At 41.1% G+C, this 23,115-nt stretch overlaps 2 pseudogenes; both read left to right on the forward strand.

The window, feature by feature from the left end:
• The window catches only part of LOC141832656 (uncharacterized), a 178,309-nt pseudogene that overhangs the window by 144,236 nt on the left and 10,958 nt on the right, over nucleotides 1-23,115 (forward strand).
• Nucleotides 8,359-9,736, forward strand: LOC141831698 (uncharacterized; annotated as a pseudogene).

Here is a 23,115-nt window from a genome sequence, read left to right on the forward strand (position 1 = left end):
AGAGTAGCAGAGTCTACCTCTTTCGTAACTAAGCTGGCACCCTCCTCAACTCTTCTCTTCTCTTCTTCTTAGTTCCTCCAACTATATTCAATGGTTTGAATTCATTAAGAGGACCCTAAGTTCCTATAACCTTGAAGATCATATTCTTCAGGATCCTCCTATCGAATCTAATCCTACCTTCAAACAATGCCAGAAGAAAGATAATCAAGTATTTGTTCATCTTCTTCTTTCTCTAGATGAAGCTCACAAGAGTATGGTTGCTTGTTCTCCAAATGCTAAAGCTTTATGGGATCATCTCTCGGCACTATATGGGCAAACCAACAACATCGGAAGAGTCTTCGAACTAAGAAGACAAATAGCAGACATGAGAAAAGAGAATAAGTTCCACAACTCTTTGGATAATTTGGTAACTTATGGAGCGAGCTTGAGGTTCTACAACCACCAACCACCGATTCGATAGAAAAAATAAAGCGACAAAATGAAGACAAGGTTTTCAGTCTTTTTATGACTCTCGGAGACTCATTCTCAACTATGTGATAGGAAATTCTGCGAATGCAAAATCTCCCTACCTATCATAACGTATTGCAAATCATCTAAAGAACCGAGTCAAGCTTGAATATTGAAGAAACTTCAAACAAAAAAAAGGAAGTTCATGGGTTCAAGTAACAAAGTTCATCCAAAAGAAGATGTCCCAATTGCAAGAAGAAAGGGCATACAAAGGACAAGTGCCAGTTTCTTCATCCTCATTTAAGACCAAAGGCATTTCGAAAAAAGGAACCCGTGCAAACATTAAAAGCACAAACTTCTATGGAGGAGCATCACCAAACCTCTACAACAAGTATATGCTTAAACTCCACTCTAGATACTAAACATTGGATTATTGATTCAGGGTATGATTATCATATGGTAAATGATAGGTATAAAATCATAAAGTTCAGAAACTTAGAAGAATGTAAAATAGTTAAGGTAGCTAATGGTCAAAACATAATAGTAAATCAAATAGGATAAATTGATTTATTAGGAAAGCCAATGGATGCCCTTTATGTTCCAAATTTTACTTCCAATCTAATGTCTATTAGTAAAATAACTAAGGAATATGATTGTAAGGTTATTTTTGACTCTAACAAAGTATCATTTCAAAACATCAAGACAAATCTTTTGATTGGCAAGGGATATAGAAGGAATAACCTTTATGTTTTGTGTAGGATCGATAGAACGCGCTAGAGGGGGGTGAATATCGCGTTATCGCTTTTCAATCGATTTTTGATTAACGAGTTTAAAACTTGCGGAAGTGAGTACGAGTAAGTAAGAGGAAGTGAATACACAAACACGAAGACAAAGTCATTTTTTCTTGGTTCATAGCCCAATGCTGCTACTCCAAGGCCCACGGTCTAGGACCGTTTCCAACGGACAATCCACTAATAGACTTGTTCCTTACGGACACAAGTCAAACGATACAAAACACAATTCAATAACAAGCTAGTCAGGTAATTTACAATGAAACCTAAACTTGTTACCAAAGAAAGAGGCTGAAGTATGCTTGATCATCGTTTCCTTGCGAATTCGGCGTTGCGGTGGCTTTAGGGTTGCTTGGAGTTGCTCAGGGCGCCGTTGTCTCGACAGAGTGCTCGATATGTTGTAGAAAAAGTTGCTTTAAACCTCTGGTCAAGATCTTCTTTTATACATTGCTCAAGTCGACTTGACTCAAACTCAAGTCAACTCCAGCTCAGCGTAGATCCATTTTCTCCGCAGCGACTTTGTCCTCAGGTCGACTCGAGTCCACACTCAAGTTGACTCTAGTCCGACGTGGCACCTTCCGATAACCTTTGCCTTTCTGCTGCGTTATCCATGCTCAAGTTGACTCTAGTCCCATCTCAAGTCGACTTGAGTCCGACGTGGAGAAAATCCGAAACTCAAGTCGACTCCAACACTGAAAATTTAGAATTTTCGCTTGGAGTCTAAGTGTTCAATTTCTCTAACCTGCACCAAGAGTTAGCAAAATAATATGCAAAGTAAGGGTTTGGAGAGTCAGTTCCTAGAACTGTCTCTTGGTCTTAACTTCAGGTCTCCAGTGAGACCCTGGGTTAGACCGACGCCTACTGTTTCCCTTGGGAACGTGTCCTGACCCACTCCACTCAAGAGAATTTACCTTGTGCCAACTAAGTCCTCCTGACTCGTTGATAAACACCTTGGAATGGATCGCCTTGATATTCAGATGTAGGGAAGGATATTGACGCCACACTCAAGTAAGATGAGAAGGTGAGTGATAAGTCATGGGGGTTTTGATCGCCACAAGTTGCCTTGATAAGATCAAGATTAGTTCTTTGCCTAAGAACCAAAGGAAGCTCTCACAATAGAGAAAACTCTAATTTCATTCAAACTCAACATGCCTTAGCCATACAAGAGTTCTCCTATATATAGACTTAGTGGAGGTTGAAACATTAACTTCCCACTAAGCTTTTAATATCCACTAAGACCCACTAGGCACTAATTATGCACCATTGTCATGCATGCATGACATTTATTTCCCATAATACTAGCTTAGGAACTCCCAAAAAGCATTAAAAACCCACCAAAAGATATCAAAAATTATTTCAGAAAATTCTCCCAAAAATACCAACGAAAATTGGACACTTGTAGCCCTTGAATGCATCTTGGATCATGTAGATTTGGGCCTTCAAGTTTTGTCTTTATGTTGGCCCAATTTCCCTTTCAAGTTGAAGGAATGTGATCCATTTAGTTGTTGCCTCCATTGTGCATTGATCCTCCTTTTCCTTGAGCTCTATTATTAAGCCTTCCAAAGCTTGCTTCATTCTCTTAGTCTTGGATCTTGTCATGGGTCCTCCAATTCCCTTCAATGCCTCTTCCTCTTCCTCCTTGATTTTGTCTTGTAAGCTTGTATCCCCTCCTTGGTCTACATCACAAGGACGGATCAATTTGTCCTTGTTGAAAGCCTTTAATTACTAGGTAGGTCAAAAGCTTTTCATACCACACTCTAGGAGCTTATTTAAGTCCATACAAAGCTTTCTTTAGTTTGAAGACATAATCAGGATGGTCTTTGTCTTCAAACCCTAGTGGTTGGTCTACGTAAACTTCTTCTTTTATGAACCCGTTCAAGAATGCGGACTTAACGTCCATCTGGTAGAGCTTGAATCCTTTATGGGTCACGTAGGCTAACAACATTCGAATGGATTCAAGTCTAGCTACGGGTGCATAAGTTTCATCGTAGTTTAACCTTCTACTTGGCTTCTTTTGGCTACCAGTCTAGCCTTGTTTCTTACTACTTTCCCTTTTTCATCAGTCTTATTTCGAAACACCCATTTGGTTACTATGATCGATTTGGTGTCAGGTTTGAGAACTAAGTCCCGGTTTCATTTAAATTGGGTTAGTTCTTCTTGCATTGATATAATCCAATCAGGGTCTGGTAGTACTTCTTCTATGGTTTTAGGTTCTATGTTAGAGATTAGAGCAACCTGACTTAGATTCCTATAGGCTGATTGGGTTCGAATACTTAAGGTTGGATCATCCAAAATTTGGTCAGGTGGGTGATTAGCTCTAAGTCTTGGTGCTCGAGTTATTTCAGGTCCGCTTATGTTTGGGTTATGGTCAGACCTGTCTTCAGTATTATTATTTCTAATATTTAATTCTTCGTCATCTCGATCATTAATATTGAATTGAATGTTATTATCTTGATCATTAAAATTTAATTGAAGATTATCATTTTGAATAACTTCATTTATTAGTGTGCTTTCTTCATCAAATATATTCAAAATAGGGCATTACAAGAAGTCACTAGGACAATGTTAAATGCTTACTCCCTTACCTACCAATTTATGGGCAGAAGCGGTTAACACCGCTTGCTATATTCAAAATAGAGTTTTAATTCATCGATTTTTAGGAAAAATACCATTTAAATTATGGAGTGGGATGATATCCAAAATTTATTATTTTAGAGTATTTGGATGCAAGGTTTACATCTTATACACAAAAGATTACTTAAGGAAATTTGAGGCCAAGGCGGATGAGGGAATTCTAATTGGTTACTCATTCACTAGTAAAGGATATAGGGTATACAACAAGAGGACCCAAATGATTGAGGAGTCATCAAATGTTGAATTTGATGAGTCTACTAATACTTACCCCAGAAAATCCTCTAATGATAAGGATATAGATGCAAGAAATCAAGATATAACCAAGCAATTCAAAACTTATAATTAGGAGGTAATGATCAAGGGGGAGGAAGAGGTGATTCGGATGATGAAAGGAAAATTGATCATGATAAGTGTGACGAGCTCACAATTTCTAGAACTCGAAGGCATCATCAAGATTACCCTATTGATCAAGTAGTATGGGATGTTGAATTAGGAGTGAGGACTAGATCTTATTTTAGAAATCACACTAGTCAAATTGCCTTGATATCATAATTTGAACCAAAATCAATTGATAAAGATTTAGTTGATACCGATTGGATCTTAGCAATGCAAGAAGAATTGAATCAATTTGAAAGGAGTGAAGTATGGGAGTTAGTTCCAAAACCTAATGATAGTACAATTATGACAATCAAATGGGGTTTTAGGAATAAATTAGATGATCAAGATAGAGTTACAAGAAACAAGGCTAGGTTGGTTGCTAGGGATTCAATCAAGTTGAAGGACTTGATGCTCTAGTAGCTAGGTTAGAATCCATCCGAATATTATTAGGATATGCCGCTTACATGGGTTTCAAACTTCATCAAATGGATGTAAAATCGACATTCCTAAATGGGTTCATTAAGGAAGGAGTGTATGTAGAACAACCCCTCCGAATTTGAAAGAATAGACTACCCAAATCATGTTTATAAGCTTAAGAAGGCGTTGTATGGGTTGAAACAAGTTCCTAGAGCTTGGTATGAGAGACTCTTTTCCTTCTTAATCTCTAAGGGTTTTAGGAGAGGGACAATTGATCCAACCCTATTTATCAAATTTAAGAATAATGACATTTTTGTTGCCCAAGTTTATGTTGATGATATCATTTTTGGGTCAACTAATGATGACTTTCTTCAAGAGTTCATTAAGCATATGGAAAATGAGTTTGAGATGAGCTTAGTTGGGGAGTTGACCTTCTTCTTAGGACTACAAGTCAAACAAACCAATGAAGGAACTCATGTTTACCAAACCAAATATGCTAAAGAAATTATCAAGAAATTTAGTTTGAAAAATGCTAAGGTAGCTTCTACTCCTATGTGAACAAATGTGAAATTAAATAGTCACATTAAGGGAAAAGTGATAGATTCAAACCAATATAGAAGTATGATTGGTAGCTTGTTATATCTAACTCCTACTAGGCCGTACTCTTTGCGGTAGGTATATGTGCAAGATACCAATCTTGTGCCAAAGAATCTCATCTTGTAGTGGTGAAAAGGATCTTAAGATATGTCGAGAGTACACTTAATGTAGGTCTTTGATATTCTAGAAATCAAAATTTTGACCTAGTTGGGTATATCGATTTTGATTATGCAAGGTGCAAATTAGATAGAAAGAGTACTAGTGGTGGATGTCAATTTCTTGGATCCTCCCTAGTGAGTTGGAGTAGTAGGAAACAACCATGTGTTACTTTATCTACTACTGAGGCTGAATATATGGCGTTGGGAGGTTATGTAGCTCAACTACTATGGATAATGCATACCCTAGAGGACTATGAGCTTTATTATTCCAAGGTCTAGGTATTATGTGATAATATGAGTGGCATCAATTTAACCAAAAATCTAGTACATCATTCTAGGACAAAGCATATTGAAGTAAAATACTATTTTATTAGAAAAAAATGATAAATCCCAGTTAGCCTCATTGACTATCTCTGGGGTGACCGGCCCGGCCCCACGGAAGTTTTCCACCGGCCACTAGGGTAAATCGGAAAGTGCACGTAGCGGCCAGTCCTGACGCCCAACATCCTTTGATTGCGCTCCCTATTTGGGGAAAAATTCCTACAAATACGCCGTAACTGGGGATCGAACCGCAGGTGCCTGGGTGACAATCTGGATGTCCTACCACGGTACCATTGCCCAATGGGGACTTGGTAGAGATCATGTGGTAAGAGGCGACATTGAGCTAAATTATATTGAATCAAAGTCAAATCTTACCGATATCTTTATCAAACCTCTACCCAAAGTGGAATTCACCAACATTAGAGGAGGACTTGGTATGTGCTTTGTAGAATTATGAACTTAGTCGTGCATGATCCCACTCGGCCAATCTTTCTATCAGATTTTTCTACACTGACTGATTGAGCCCGAGGACTTGGTAGAGATTATGTGGCAAGAGGTGACATTGAGTTAAATTATATTGAATCAAAGTCAAATCTTACCGATATCTTTATCAAACCTTTACCCAAAGTGGAATTCACCATCATTAGAGGAGGACTTGGTATGTGATTTGTAGAATTATCAACTTTGATGTGGACCAAGGAGGGGATACAAGCTTACAAGACAAAATCAAGGAGGAAGAGGCATTGAAGGGAATTGGAGGACCCATGACAAGATCGAAGACTAAGAGAATGAAGCAAGCTTTGGAAGGCTTAATAATAGAGCTCAAGGAAAAGGAGGATCAATGCACAATGGAGGCAACAACTAAATGGATCACATTCCTTCAACTTGAAAGTGAAATTGGGCCAACATAAAGACAAAACTTGAAGGCCCAAAGTTACATGATCCAAGATGCATTCAAGGGCTACAAGTATCCAATTTTTGTTGGTATTTTTGGGGGAATTTTTATCTTGGTGATGGCGACTGTATGGCAGTGTACGCAGTCGATGGCTGTATGGCAGTGTACGCAGTCGATGGCTGTATGGCAGTGTACGCAGCCGAGTCGATGATCTGCCTAAACACTGGGTAGGGGTGGTACTCGGAGAGTATATGGTTGGTACGTCGGGGATGAGTATTAGAGGACAGATATCGACCATAGTATATGTAGCTTATCATAGCTACTAGATCACCGGACTACTTGATTGTAGGGCGCGGAGCACTGATCTCCCGATTTGGATCACCGGACTACTTTATTGTAGGGTGCGGAGTACTGATCCCCCGATGCCGGACATTCCCAGACTCAGATGCTTGCACGAGTTCTATAGTGAGTGTGGCAGTTGCATCATGCATATGCGCATCATGTGCATGATATATATATGTATTGGACCGCACTGATACTGCATTTTGATTGTCTACCTGTTTGATTCTTGATTGTTGCACTATGTTTGACATGTCATTCATATGGTGCATTACATGAGATCCATGTTAGTTGTTATTATTTGCAGAGATATTCTTGATACCTTGTTGACCTTTGGTATGTATCTATCATTTTGCTATTTCTTTTATTCATGCACTGTCTTTCTATATTACCCATTGAGTATTTATACTCACATCTTTGGACCCTGGGATTTTTCTGTCTTCCCAGATATCAGGTAGGAGCTTACAGAGGATGCCAGGGATCTGCCAGCTACGCCATCTCACGACGACGGGATTTTATGTGTGTGTGATGTATTGTGGTATACTTGTGATACTTGTCGTGTTGTTGTTTACGATTCATAGTTTCGGATTTCCGACTTCGTCTTGATGATTATGGTGGATTTTCACATGTAGTATTTCTTGGACTCGTATCCATTGCATTGGACTTTATTGGATTTATGTTTTCGCTCCTATGATTCTGAGTTTTGCATATTTGACGAGTTTTCTCGCTAGTAATTGTGTAGGATGTGTATGTGGCCGTGTGGGTCACCTTTTACTTCTGTTTAGTATATAAATCCATATTTTGTAGTATGGATAGGCCGTGTTGGCCTTTATATATGTGTGTATACAGGGAATTGTCAGGGATACTGGGGAGGTGCTGCGAAATTTTTCGGACGGCTATCTCCCGGGTCGTGACAATTTAGTGGTATCAGAGCGTAGGTTTACGTTCTGTTTGTTGCATTTTAGAGTCTATCTGATACCAATTTAGTGGTATCAGAGCGTAGATTTAGCAGCATAGATTTACGTTCTGTTTGTTGCATTTTAGAGTCTATTGGAGCATGGTTTTACGATTAGTTTTTCGGAATTAATCGTTGCATTTTAGGACTTAGGTTTAGCATTTGTTCGGAATTGTTTTGTATCGAGTAACCGAAAGTCGTATTTGTCGTCGTATCGGGTTTATCGGATTTTGAGTTGCTCGATCCAGATCGTGAGATGGAAATGGCATGGCAAAGATCTCCGGCAAAAACCTGTAAGTATTTTAGTATATTTCTCTAGTTGGGTAGAAAATTTATATTGATCGTGTATCAGGTACATTTTATTATATGACCCCTATACCTCGAGGCCGAGGCCGAGGACGAGGTCGACACCTGGGACGACCTGATATGTCAGAGGAGCCCGATCTTATTCAGGAGAGGGATATACGGGATCAAAACCGTAATATTCCGATCGGAGAGCCGAGTGGTCAGACCCAGGGGATTCCTCCAGATATGCCTACATCTGCTCCGGCTGCTAAGAGCCGTATTATGACCTTGGCCAAATCGGCCAAGGAACGTTTCACTTTATTTCACGGAGGATCTGATCCGTGGAAAGCTCGGTCGTGGATGGAGAATTTGGTAGATACTTATGAGTATATGGATTGTACGGACTCAGAGAAGGTCGGATTGGCTACTTATCACTTGCGAGATGAGGCTCTTACTTGGTGGAAGACTCAGAAGATCGTAATTGGAGAGCGGGAGGTGACATGGATATCTTTCAGAGAGGTATTTGAGAGAGAGTATTTTCCCGGCGACCTTCCGCAGGGCACGCCGTCAGGAGTTCTTGAGTCTGAAGCAAGGAGAAAGGTCAGTTACGGAATATAACTCAGAATTTAAGAAACTTTCAGAGTTTTGTCCACAGCTGGTGGCGCAGGACGAGGATCGGATGGATCAGTTTATGCAGGGCCTCGCTGCATACATTCGAGACAGGATGTCAGGGTCTTCTATCAGCTCATACAGAGAGGCCTTAGACCGGGCACTGGCTATCGAGTTGACTCGGCAGCAGATATCTAAAGAGAAAGAGAAAGAGGTTGGGAAGCAGAACGTTCGCGGTAAAATGAGGAGTCGGGACTCTCAGCCGACTGCTCAGAAGCGACAGAGGACTGGACAGCCGTCTAGAGGACAGTTCCGTAATACTTCATATTCGGGCCAGAAAGATCAGAATAGGAAGTGTAATCGCTGCGGATCGCATAGTCATATGATGGATGATTGCCCACTGGATCAGCCTATCTGTTACTATTGCAAACTTCCGGGTCATACGGTCAGAGAGTGTACTCTGAAGGCTCAGCTGGAGCCTACTGGTGCTGCATCTTCAGGAGGGCGTCCTACCCAGCAGCGATCTCAGAGGACACAGAGGCCCAGAGCACATCAGCAGCAGCGACCCCTACCACCCCAGCCACAGATGTATATGCTTCAGGGGAGAGACCAGGCAGCTCCACCGACAGCTTTTCAGTATTCTACTGGTCCAGAGATACGTTATTCTACACAGCAGTACTTACCAGCCGTACCTCAGTCATACATGCTACCTCAGCAGCAGCCTCAGTTTCCGACTTCAGCTCCTCCGAGTCAGATTCCGACGGAGTGGAGGCCTTCTACCTCTCAGCCGGTTGCGCAGCCGTCCAGTACAGAGGTTGGACGTGTCTATGCTATTACTCGGGAGGATGCGCAGCGGGCCGATGGATCGGTCATCACGGGGTATGGTTACTGTCTATTCCATATATGCTGATACTTTGATTGATACTGGTAGCTCTCACTCTTTTATATCTAGAGTATTTTTGAGAAAAATTGGTAGAATTCCGATGATTAGATCGTGTAGTCTAGCAGTATCTTTACCATCCGGTGAAGTGCTGACTACCAATCAGCAGATTAGGGAATGTCCGTTGGATTTCGACGGTCATACCCTTACAGTGGATCTGCAGGTGCTTGATATGGCAGAATTCGATATCATTCTGGGTATGGATTGGTTGGCCACTTACCATGCTACAGTAGATTGTCGAGCGAGAGTGGTTACCTTCCGACCTCCGGATCAACCCGCTTGGGAATTCGTTGGCACTCAGAGTGATGGATTATCTATTATCTCGGCTATTCAGGCTCAGAGACTATTAGACAGTGGTTGCCGAGGTTATCTGTTGTTTCTGAAGCAAACAGAGGAAGACGGTATTTCTTGTCCTTCCGATGTTCGTATTGTCCAAGAGTTTCAGGATGTATTTCCGGACGAGCTTCCTGGTTTACCACCTCAGAGACATGTTCAGTTCACTATCGAGGTAATTCCGGGCACGACACCAGTGTCCAAGGCCCCATATCGGATGGCACCGAAAGAGCTGGAGGAACTTAAGGTCCAGCTACAAGAATTATTGGATCGGGGTTTCATTCGTCCGAGTGTTTCACCTTGGGGAGCCCCAGTCCTATTTGTGAAGAAAAAGGATGGATCTATGCGATTGTGTATTGATTACCGCCAGTTGAATGCGGTAACAGTGAAGAACAAGTATCCATTGCCACGCATCGATGACTTATTTGACCAGCTGAAGGGTTCATGCGTGTACTCTAAGATTGATCTGCGATCTGGCTATCATCAGCTCAGAGTACGAGATGAGGATGTCCAGAAGACAGCTTTCCGCACTCGGTACGGACACTATGAGTTTTTGGTGATGTCGTTCGGTCTCACCAATGCTCCGGCCGTATTTATGGATCTGATGAACCGGATTTTCTTGGAGTATCTAGATCGGTTCGTCATTGTCTTTATCGATGATATTCTCATATATTCTCGATCAGAGGCAGAGCATGAGCAGCATCTCCGCATTGTACTCGAGACATTACGTCGGGAGCAGCTGTACGCAAAGTTCAGCAAATGTGCTTTCTGGTTATCATCGGTGGGATTTCTCGGGCACGTGGTATCCAGCAGAGGGATTTCTGTTGATCCTCAGAAGATTGAGGCTGTTACTGGTTGGGAGCAGCCGAAGACAGTTCAGGAGGTCCGTAGTTTTCTGGGTTTAGCAGGATATTATCGGAGATTTGTTGAGGGTTTCTCGCGTCTTGCTACACCGCTGACTCGTCTAACCAAAAAGGGAGCGAAGTTCGTCTGGTCAGAGGCCTGCGAGACTAGCTTCCAGGAGCTTAAGCAGCGGTTGGTGAGCGCTCCGATTCTCGTGATCCCTTCTGGCGAGGATGGATTCACACTTTACACGGATGCATCATTCCAGGGACTTGGTGCGGTATTGATGCAGCGTGATCGGGTAGTCGCTTATGCTTCTCGTCAGTTGAAAGACCACGAGAAGAACTACCCTGTGCATGATTTGGAGCTTGCCGCTATTATCTTCGCTCTGAAGATTTGGCGACACTACTTATATGGAGTTACCTTCGAGATTTTCACCGATCATAAAAGTCTGAAGTATCTGTTCACCCAGAAAGAGCTGAACCTCAGACAGAGACGATGGATGGAATATCTGAAGGATTACGATTGTACCATTAGCTACCACCCAGGTAAAGCTAATGTAGTCGCAGATGCACTCAGTCGGAAGTCTTGGGGGATTCTGGCTAGTCAGATGGTAGCAGTTACTGATCTGATCCGGCAGTTTTCAGAGTTGGGACTGATAGAGCATAGTCGGACTCAGCATGGTGTTCTAGTTTCGATGGTTGCTCAGTCACCTATAGTGGAGAAGATTAAATTGGCACAGGCTAGCGACCAGCATCTTCAGTTTATCCGCAGCAGGATGGACTCTGGACAGCAGTTAGAGTTCTCATGTGACGCAGATGGGATAATTCGATTTTGAGGTCGACTTATGTTCTAGAGTAGCATTCGGTTAAGGATGAGTTGTTGCATGAGGCACACCATTCTAGGTTTGCGATACATCCGAGTGGTACTCGTATGTATCGGGATCTGAGACGCTCGATCATATTACTATGGTATTTCTACACTATAGTATGAAGGAAGTAAATTTGGGGACCAAATTTTTGTTAGTGGGGGAGAATGTAAAATACAAGAAATTTTAGGGTTTATTTTAATAAATAACCCTAATTGGATAACAAGGTTCAGCCGTGATTCTTCTCCCTCACCGAAGACTCGCGATCTTCCTTCTTCCTCGCCGACGAAGCTTTCTCCAGCCCCCGATCCCTCTTCAATCAAGCTGTGATTCTTCTTCCACGCCGGACGCCGAAGCCTTCTTCTCCTCCTGTGATTTCTATCCTTTTCGGATTGTGCTTCCTCTTGTCCTCAGTTGCGATCGCGTGATCAAAGGCCTCATCCGATTGGGAGCAGAACAGGGATTAATAAGGACAGATCGAAGGTAATGGAGTAGCAAATCAGGGATGGGAGATGGCCGAGATCTACTTTGTGCCTCGTCTAGATTGGGCGTGGCAGGGACATACGAAGGCGGATCGATCGGAGTAGGGGGGGCTTGTGATCACCTTCAAGAACCAGATATAGGAGCTTTTCACATCGACTTAGTAGAGGGCAGCCACCTTTGCAATGGAAGATTTGATCAGGATATGCCTAGGAGGATTCGACCAAGGTGAGGTGTTTATTGTTTTTCCTTTCGTTCCCTTCTGCCCCTCTAGTCTTCTGTCTATAACGCAGCGTGATTATCACAGATAGTTGGCTGAATTCAAGAGTGAATCAGAGATGAGGTGGGGCTGAAGAACCTGGATTTGTGATTTTAGGGCATTGATCAGATTTGAGGTAAGGTTTAGAACCCTTGGTTCATGGGTTTTTCATTGATCATCTAGGTTTGTTAATTTGTTCTCTGTTCGATCAGATTTGGTGTCAGCAGCATTCTTGCGTTAAGAGCACAGCTAGGGTTTTCTATAAGGTAAGCATTTGGAATCCATTCTTATAGGATTTAAATGGAATTAAATTGTTCTTGGGTTATGTTAATGCCTTAACCGGTTTGTGATGAAGGTTAGACTAGTTATTGATGATTGTGTTTGGATTTGGTTAGGTTAGAATTTATTTATTTGAGTTATGTGATTAGATTAGTTAGTTAGTTAGGTTAATTAGGTTAGTTAGGTTGATTTAAATCCAATTAGACTTGATGAAATTAATTCATGTTTACTTAACATGAGTTAATTGAATTATGGATCTAATTGGATTTGGGTTATATGTAGATCTTAAATTTGTTAAGATCTATATATTTATTAATGGATGTTGGTTATTTCTTTTGCAGGTCCTTGATTATCGATCGGTTATTTACGAGGATATTTCTGAGGATTCAATTGTTTGACGTGCGATACGTAGGTGGATAATCTCTGTATTTGGTCAATACAGATCTACTCTCTTTTCAGTGCATGATTTCTTTTTCTATTGTTGATTACATTTCTATACCTGTTGTGGGTAATTTACTGTATTTGGTCAATACAGTTCTTTCCATTTCCAGTGCATGATTTTTTGACAGTTCTTGTAATTTATTACCTTGACGTTATTCCTGTCTGTTATTTATATACTACTTATGTTATTGATGCTCATATCATGCTTGACCTTCTGTCTGTTGATCTTGGATTATTAATCTTGTCTGTTGTTTATATCATTTATATGACATCTATGATCCTTATTGATATGGTTCTTTCCTTATGAGATCTGAGATCATCATGACTTATACCTACGCTAATTGATTAGTATGGTAGGTGTTGATTGCTATTATTTGTACATCTCATCATGATGCATGATGAACGATTGTAAATCCCTTGTGGGTCTATCGTGATGGTAGTTGGCCTTTAGTAGCATTATTATATAGGTGGTTATTATACCCTATTTCCATCTTGGTGATGGCGACTGTATGACAGTGTACGCAGTCGATGGCTATATGGCAGTGTACGTAGCCGAGCCGATGATCTGCCTCGACACCAAGTAGGGGTGGTACTCGGAGAGTACATGGTTGGTACGTCGGGATGAGTATTAAAGGACAGATATCGGCCATAGTATATGTAGCTTATCATAGCTACTGGATCACCGGACTACTTGATTGTAGGGCGCGGAGCACTGATCCCCCAATTTGGATCACCGTACTACTTTGTTATAGGGCACGGAGTACTGATCCCCCGATACCGGACATTCCCAGACTCAGATGCTTGCACGAGTTCTGTAGTGAGTGTGGCAGTTGCATCATGCATATGCGCATTATGTGCATGATATATATATGTATTGGACCGCTCTGATACTGCATTTTGATTATCTACTTGTTTGATTCTTGATTGTTGCACTATGTTTGACATGTCATTCATATGATGTATTACATGAGATCCATGTTAGTTGTTATTATTTGCAGAGATATTCTTGATACCTTGTTGACCTTTGGTATGTATCTATCATTTTGCTATTTCTTTTATTCATGCACTATCTTTCTATATTACCCATTGAGTATTTATACTCACATCTTTGGACCTTGGGATTTTTCTATCTTCCCAGATATCAGGTAGTAGCTTACAAAGGATGCCACGGATCTGCCAGCTACGCCATCTCACGACGACGGGATTTTATGTGTGTGTGATGTATTGTGGTATACTTGTGATACTTGTCATGTTGTTGTTTCCGAGTCATAGTTTCGGATTTCTAACTTCGTCTTGATGATTATGGTGCATTTTTACATGTAGTATTTCTTGGACTCGTATCCATTGCATTGGACTTTATTGGATTTATGTTTCCGCTCCTATAATTCTGAGTTTTGCATATTTTATGAGTTTTCTCGCTAGTAATTGTGTAGGATGTGTATGTGGCCGTGTGGGTCACCTTTTACTTCTGTTTAGTATATAAATCCATATTTTGTAGTATGGATAGGCCGTGTTGGCCTTTATATATGTGTGTATACAGGGAATTGTCAGGGAAACTGGGGAGGTGCTTCCAAAATTTTTCGGACGACTATCTCCCGGGTTGTGACTGTTGATGCAGTCTGACCCGGTCAGACTTGAGTCTGTTTTGTTGTTTGACAAGTAAGTTTAGTCTTACCAAGGTTAGTTGGGTCAGTCAAGTTTAAGTTAACCCGGAATAGCCGAAACCCCTTGGTAACGAAATTGATTAAAATGCATGCATGGTGGTTGATTAATGAAGTGGCTTGATTAATGGAGTTCATTACTAATCATGCAAGAGTTACTTGATTAATGAATTAATGCATGCATTTTGTACGTGTACGTGCATTAAGGTAATTAAGCATATGCAAGCAATGCAAAATGGATGTGGCCACATTTAATGTTTGGAAAACCAAAAGATTGGCCACGTTTCAATGTATCATTTAGAAGTGGAGATTTAGTGGAGGATAAAGACAAAAGTGATTGGTTTTTCTTTAACGAAGAAGAAAATCTAGTGCAATCGGAGAGTGCAATGCATGTTGGAACCTCATGCATGCTTTGGTCGACCAATGGTCGACCAAATTGCCTTGATCGACCACATGGTCGATCAGCTTGCTCTGATCGACCATTTGGTCGATCAACTAGCTTTGATCGACCAGCTGGTCGATCAGCTAGCCGTGATCGACCACGTGGTCGATCAGGTCATGTTTTTATCGGCCGGGATAAGAGAGATCGTGATCGGATTCATGCCCGGGAAAACAGGATCTTGGCCGGGAAAGTATCAAGTTTAGCCGGGAAAAAGGTTGGCTTGATCGGAAAAAATGTAACCGGGAAGAAGGGTAGCTTGGCCGGGCAAAGTGAAGATGAGAGAAATGTGGCCGGGAAAAGAAGCCGGCCGGAAGAAGCTTGGCCGGGAGAATAGTAATGTCTGGAGAAGAGTTTCTTGGCCGAAAGTAACAAACTTGCCCGGGAACTTGACCGGATAAGTTTTTGTCCGGGAAGAAGTTTATCTTAGTTTAGAGTAGGTTGGCCGGGAAAAAGAGAAGTGAAGCCCGAAGAGAAGTGAAGCCGGGAAGAAGAGAAGAGTATCAAGAGAAAGTTGCCCGGGAACTTGACCGGGAGAAGTAAGCTCTTGCTCGGCAAGGAGATTAACTTCGTCGAGAGATGTTTGGCCGGGAGAAGAGATGTTTGGCCGGGAGCCAAGAAAGAAGTGAGAGCCGGGAGAAAGATTTAATTGGCCGGGAGACATAAGTCGGGAGTTGTTTACCTGAATTGCCTGGGGAAATTAGGTGAGACCGGAAAGAAGATAACAATGGCCGAGAGAAAGGGAGAAAGGAAGAAAGAAGTGAAGGGGTAAAACCTTGGTTTTTGCTGGAACGGGAGAGTAGCTTTTGCTGATCGACCACATGGTCGATCAGCTGAGCTTGATCGACCACGTGGTCGATCAGCTTAGTCTGATCGACCAGTGGTCGACCAGCTTTGCCTGATCGACCACGAGGTCGATCAGATTGTCTGATCGACCAGCTGGTCGATCAGCCTTGGTGATCGACCAGCTGGTCGATCACCACGTCTTGCCTGTTTTTTTCGTTACTCCCTGATTACTTCGTGAGTTAATTTCTGAGTAAATTCTGGATGTCTGAGAAGTCGGTCTTGACCGAGAAACATGGTACTGAGAGATCAGAGAGAACTTTAGTAGTTTTCGACCGAGTTGGTCTAGAAGAAGCCTTGGTGGCTTAAGACCGAGATGACCGGGAACTTGGTGTTCGTAGGCGGTTGGAGAGAGCTTTGGTAGCTCGTCTTTGAAGTGGTCTAGGAAGAGTCTCGGTGACTCAGGACCGGAGAGCTTGGTGCTCGTGGGAATGGAGAGAGCTTTTGTAGCTCGTCTCTGAGATGGTCCAGGAGGAGCCTTGGTGGCTTAGGACCGGATTGGCCGGGAGCTTGGTGCGAATGGCCGGGATGGTCCGGGAGAGCTTTGGTAGCTCGGCTCGGGACCGTGAGCTTTGGTAGCTCGATTTCAGGGAGCCTTGGTGGCTCGGAACCTGAGTGGCCGGGAGCTTGGTGCGAATGGCCGGATGGTCCGGGAGAGCTTTGGTAGCTCGGCTCGGGACCGTGAGCTTTGGTAGCTCGATTTCAGGGAGCCTTGGTGGCTCGGAACCTGAGTGGCCGGGAGCTTGGTGCGAATGGCCGGATGGTCCGGGAGAGCTTTGGTAGCTCGGCTCGGGACCGTGAGCTTTGGTAGCTCGATCTCAGGAGGAGGGCCTTGGTGGCTCGGTCTCCTGATTCCTCAAGAGGAGGGCCTTGGTGGCTCGGTCTCTTGATTCCAGGAGGAGGGCCTTGGTGGCCCGGTCTCCTGTTTGGTCCGAGAAAGCTTTGGTAGCTTTGCTCGTGACCTGGACTTTAATGTTTTATCCATCCTTATACTATGTCCTTGTTATAGAATGTTTTTAATGCATCTTTTGAGTGTGCAGATATACAGGACAGGTTAAGGAGGGAAATTCAAATGGATGGTGAGAGTTGGCTTTTGAGCTGTTCTGCAGGGGGAGTTCTGTGACAACGGACGGCAGCTGGTGTCAGAACAGTGCAGGGATCCGTTGGGCACAAGAACCAAGCAGAGGCTATAAGAGAAGCAAGAAGCAGCGCTGAGGAAGGAGAAGCTCACACATTTACCATTAATCATCCTTGAGAGCTCAGAAAGAACATTGTCAATCCTGTGAGAGCCTGATCGTGAATCAAAGAAGAGGAAGCAAGAGCAACGTCCTGTGTTTGGAGGAACAAGGCTTGTTGGCTCTGCTACGCTGAGTTGGAGGAACAGACTTGTGCTGCTAGCTGTTCTGTTGGCTCTGAGCAACGTCCTGTGTTTGGAGGAACAAGCTGAGCAGCAAGCGGTTCTTGTTGTCTCTGTTGTCCGATCTTTGATTCATTGTATTCTCCTTGTCTCGTGCTTATCTTTGTATCTGTTGAGACAATCTGTGGAGAGGTTCCTCCACCAAGAAGGAGAAGATCATAGCCAATTTCTATCGGGGTCTGATCTGCCGAAAGATCGAGGGATCGTCCACCTTACGGACACGCCGAGGAGTAGGAGCATCATCTCCGAACCTCGTAAATCCTTGAGTTAGCGTGCTGATCTTCGTCTTCCTCTGATCAAGTTATTGTTTCTGCTGCGTTAAACGAAGACGAAGGAAGAAAAGCGAAAAATGTGGACGGCTATTCACACCCCCCCTCTCTAGCCGGTGTCCAAGAGATCCAACAGTGACAATGTGGAGCTTGAAGATATGGTGCATATGTCCATGAAAGTTGAAAGACAACTCAAAAGAAAGGGTTCAATTAAGCATGGGCAAGTCATAATTCATCCACTTGGAAATCTAGCTGGAATAAAAAAGATGATAAAGTTGCATCAAAGGGTTAGACTGAGTTTTTGAAGAATAAAGAAGTATTTGGGAAGAAGACATATTGCATCACAATGTCCAAACAAAAGAATTATATTTTTGAAAGACAATGGTAATATTGAAACTAAGAGAGAGCTCGAAGATGACAGTGCCATGCCACCATTATTGGAAAGTGATATAGAAGAGTATCCTGTTGAAGGAGAAACCCTTGTCACTAGGCGGTGCCCTAAATGTGCAAATGAAGGAAGAAGATGAAGGACAACGAGAGAACATATTTCATACTCGTTGCCACATCAAAGAGAAGGTATGTAATATGATTATCGATGGGGGAAGTTGCACTAATGTAGCTAGTACTCTCTTCGTTGAGACATTATGCTTCCCTACCACTAAACATCCTAGACCTTATAAACTACAACGGTTGAATGATTGCAGGGAATTTAAGGTCACAAAGCAAGTATTGGTTTCATTATAGTATATGAAGATTAGTTGAGGATAAAAAATGAGAGTGAAAAAAGAAAAGAGTGTGAGAAAAGAAAGAATGAAAAAGAAAAGGAGTGTGAGAAAATAAAAAGTGTGGATGAGAGGAGTGAAAAAAAGAATGAAAAAGAAAAAAAACTTCAAGAGCAAGAGAGTAAAAAAATGAGCTTTTATGCAAAAGAAAGAGAGGTTAAGAGAGTTTTTTATTCTCAACAGCCGATGATTTTACTTTTGTACAAGGAGGCTTATTTCAACACTAACAATCTTAACTCTTCTTTGCCTAGTGTTGTTAAATCTCTTTTGCAGGAGTTTGATGATGTATTTACTGATGAGGTTCCTGATGGATTGCCACCACTTAGGGGAATAGAGCACCAAATTGATTTCATCCCAAGAGCAACAATTCCTAATAGACTGGCCTATAGGAGTAATCCGGCGGAGATAAAGGAGCTTCAAAAGCAAGTTGAAGAGTTGATGAGGAAAGGGTACGTCCAAGAAAGTTTGAGCCCTTGTGTTGTTCCTGTTTTGCTTGTGCCAAAGAAGGATGGAACTTGGAGAATGTGCGTTGATTGCAGGGCTATCAACAAGATTACGGTAAAGTATCATCATCCTATTCCTAGATTAGATGATATGCTAGATGAACTACATGGTTCTTGCATTTTCTCTAAAATTGATTTGAAGTCTGGCTATCATCAAATTCGAATGCGTGAGGGAGATGAATGGAAAACTACTTTTAAGACTAGGTATGGTTTATATGAATGGTTAGTCATGCCATTTGGGCTAACTAATGCTCCTAGTACTTTCATGAGATATGAACCATATTTTGCGTGCTTTTATTGGGGACTTTGTTGTAGTATATTTTGATGACATCTTGATTTATAGCAAAAATTTAGATGAGCATCTAAATCATTTACAAAAAGTTCTACTTGTTTTGCGAAATGAAAAGTTGTATGCTAACCTTCAAAAATGTTCTTTTTGCACTAGTCAGATTGAGTTTCTTGGTTATATTGTTAGTGCTAAGGGAATAGCAGTGGATGAAGAGAAGGTTAAGGCTATTCGTGAATGGCCAACACCAAAAACCATAACTGAGGTACGTAGCTTTCATGGGTTGGCTAGTTTCTATAGGAGGTTTGTTAAAAATTTCAGTACTTTAGCTGCACCCTTGACTGAAGTTGTTAAAAAGAATGTTGGTTTTCATTGGGATAGTGAACAAAATTCAGCTTTCAACTTACTTAAGGAGAAGCTAACTTCTGCACCAATACTTGCATTACCTAACTTTGCTAAAACTTTTGAAATTGAGTGTGATGCATCAGGAATAGGTATTGGAGCTGTGCTAATACAAGAAGGTCAACCCCTTGCTTATTTTAGTGAGAAACTCAGTGGAGCAACTTTGAACTATCCAACTTACGACAAGGAGATGTATGCATTGGTGAGGGCTTTAGAGACTTGGCAGCATTACTTGTGGCCCAAAGAGTTTGTCATTCACACTGATCATGAATCGTTGAAGCATTTGAAGAGCCAAAGTAAGTTGAATAAACGTCATGCAAAATGGGTGGAGTTCATTGAGTCATTTCCTTATGTAATCAAGTATAAACGAGGTATGAAAAATATTGTTGCAGATGCTTTGTCTCGAAGGTATACCTTGATCTCTACTTTGAACACTAAATTGTTAGGTTTTGAATACATTAAAAATATATATTCTAATGATCCTGACTTTGGAAATGTATTTGAAGTTTGTGAACATGCTGCATTTGGGAAGTTTTATAGGCATGAGGAGTATCTTTTTAGGGTCAATAGGTTGTGTGTGCCTAATTATTCATTGAGGAAATTATTAATCCAAGAGGCTTATGGTGGGGGACTAATGAGACATTTTGGTGTAAGAAAAACTCTAGAAGTTTTGGTTGAACATTTCTTTTGGCCTCACATGAAACGAGGTGTAGTCAAGTTTTGTGAGAAGTGTATCACATGTAGGCAAGCAAAATCTAGATCTTTACCTCATGGATTATATACACCTTTACCAATTTCTACTGAACCATGGGTGGATATTTCCAAGGACTTTGTTGTAGGCTTACCTAAATCAAAACGAGATATGAATTCTATTTTTTTTGTTGTGGACAAATTTTCTAAAATGGCTCATTTTATTCCTTCTAAGAAAATAGATGATGCTAACCATATTGCTGATCTATTCTTTAGGGAGATTGTGCGATTTCATGGAGTGTCAAGAAGCATATTTTAAAATCTCGATACAATGTTCCTAAGCTACTTTTGGATAACCTTATGGGGAAAGTTACAAAACTTTTGTTTTCTACAATATGTCATCCACAAACAGATGGACAAGCTAAGAGTACTTGCTACATTAGTGCACTTTCCCCATCTATAATCATACTATATACCTTCTTTTTGATGTGGCAACATGTATGAAATATATTGTTTCATTATTCTTCATCTTCTTCCTTCATGTGCACATTTAGAGCACGCCTAGTGACGAGGGCTTCACCATCAACGGGGTACTCTTCTACATCACTTCCCAATAATTGTGGCAGGGGCTATCATCTTCGAACTCTGATGCACATCAAGGAGCTGATCATGATGCACATCAGACAAATGATCATTTGTCACTTTCAAAAGGTCTAGTTAGACTTTGGGAAAAGCGTTTCAAGGAAGTACTAAACGGACTAATAGAAGGACATTTTGCTGATTTTGAAAAAGAAAAGGTCCAAATAAATCAAAGTATCAATCAAGGGTGCATTAATGTGATTAGGCTTATCCATTGATACATTAACTTGCATGATAAAATGAGTACTCATTCTTACAATAAATGAGTATGAGGACTTGTTTGATTTGAGTTGCTTACTCATTCAATGAGTATAAGGACTTGTTTGATTTGAGTTGCTTACTCATTCAATGAGGAAAAGGACTAGTTTGATTTGATTTGTTAAACTATTTAATTGCATGCATGTATTTGTACTCTTAATTGCTTGCATGCATATATTGTTAAAGATTAAAGATTAAGTCAAATTTAGTTTATCATGCAAGAAGACAAAGAAATGCAAGAAGACAAAGCAACAAGGAGGATCCTTCAATTCATCATGATGAAGTGCATTAAATGCATTAAATGCTCCTTCTATATCCAAAAAGATTAAGTGCATTTAATGCATGCATTTAATGCATTAATGCATAAATGCTCCAACATTCAAAAACATGAATGTTGGAGCATGTGTCCACAACGTTCAAGAGGCTCTCATGTAACACTATAAAACCACCTTGTATGGTTACATTCAAGATAATGAAGAAAACGCTTCATGTTTTCTCCTCTTTCTTGCAACAAGCTTTTCATGGGTTCTCATCCATTTTGTAACAAGTTTTGAAGTTAATACCAAAGCTAAATTTCATCATGGTATCAGAGCAGCAGAGTCTACCTCTTCCGCAACTAAGCTCGCTCCCTTCTCAACTCTGCTCCTCTTCTTCTTAGTTCCTCCAACTATATTCAATGGTCGAGATTCATTAAGAGGATCCTAAATTCCTATAACCTTGATTATCATATTCTTTAAGATCCTCCTATTGAATCTAATCCTACTTTCAAAGAATGGCAGAAGAAAGATAATAAAGTATTTGTTCATCTTCTTCTTTCTCTAGATGAAGCTCACAAGAGTATGGTTGCTTGTTCTCCAAATGCTAAAGCTCTATGGGATCATCTCTCGACACTATATGGGCAAACCAACAACATCGGAAGAGTCTTCGAACTAAGAAGACAAATAGCAGACATGAGAAAAGAGAACAAGACTCTTCTACAACTCTTTGGAGAATTTGGTAACTTATGGAGCGAGCTTGAGGTTCTACGACCACCAACCACCGATCCGATAGAAATAATAAAGCGACAAAATGAAGACAAAGTTTTTAGTCTTCTTATGACTCTTGGAGACTCATTCTCAACTATGAGACAGGAAATTCTGTGAATGCAAAATCTGCCTACCTATCATGGCTTATTGCAAATCATCCAAAGAACCGAGTCAAGCTTGAATATTGAAGAAACTTCAAACAAAAAAATTGGAAGTTCATGGGTTCAAGATTAACGAAGTTCATCCAAAAGAAGTATGTCCCAATTGCAAGAAGAAAGGGCATACAAAGGACAAGTGTTGATTTCTTCATCCTCATTTAAGACCAAAGGCATTTCGAAAGAAGGAACCTATGCAAACATTAAAAGCACAAACTTCTATGGAGGAGCATCACCAAACCTCTACAACAGGTATATACTTAACCTCCACTCTAGATACTAAACATTGTATTATTGATTCAGGATGTGATTGTCATATGGTAAATGATAGGAATAAAATCTTAAAGTTCAGAAACTTGAAAGAATGTAAAACAGTTATGGTAGCTAATGGTCAAAACATAATAGTAAATCAAATAGGAGAAATTGAATTATTAGGAAAGCCAATGGAGGCCCTCTATGTTCCAAATTTTACTTCCA

This window comes from Curcuma longa, chromosome 7 (assembly GCF_044706935.1).
Source record: "Curcuma longa cultivar G26 ecotype Majalengka, Jawa Barat chromosome 7, ITB_CL_G26_1.1, whole genome shotgun sequence".
In the NCBI taxonomy this organism is placed as follows: domain Eukaryota; kingdom Viridiplantae; phylum Streptophyta; class Magnoliopsida; order Zingiberales; family Zingiberaceae; genus Curcuma; species Curcuma longa.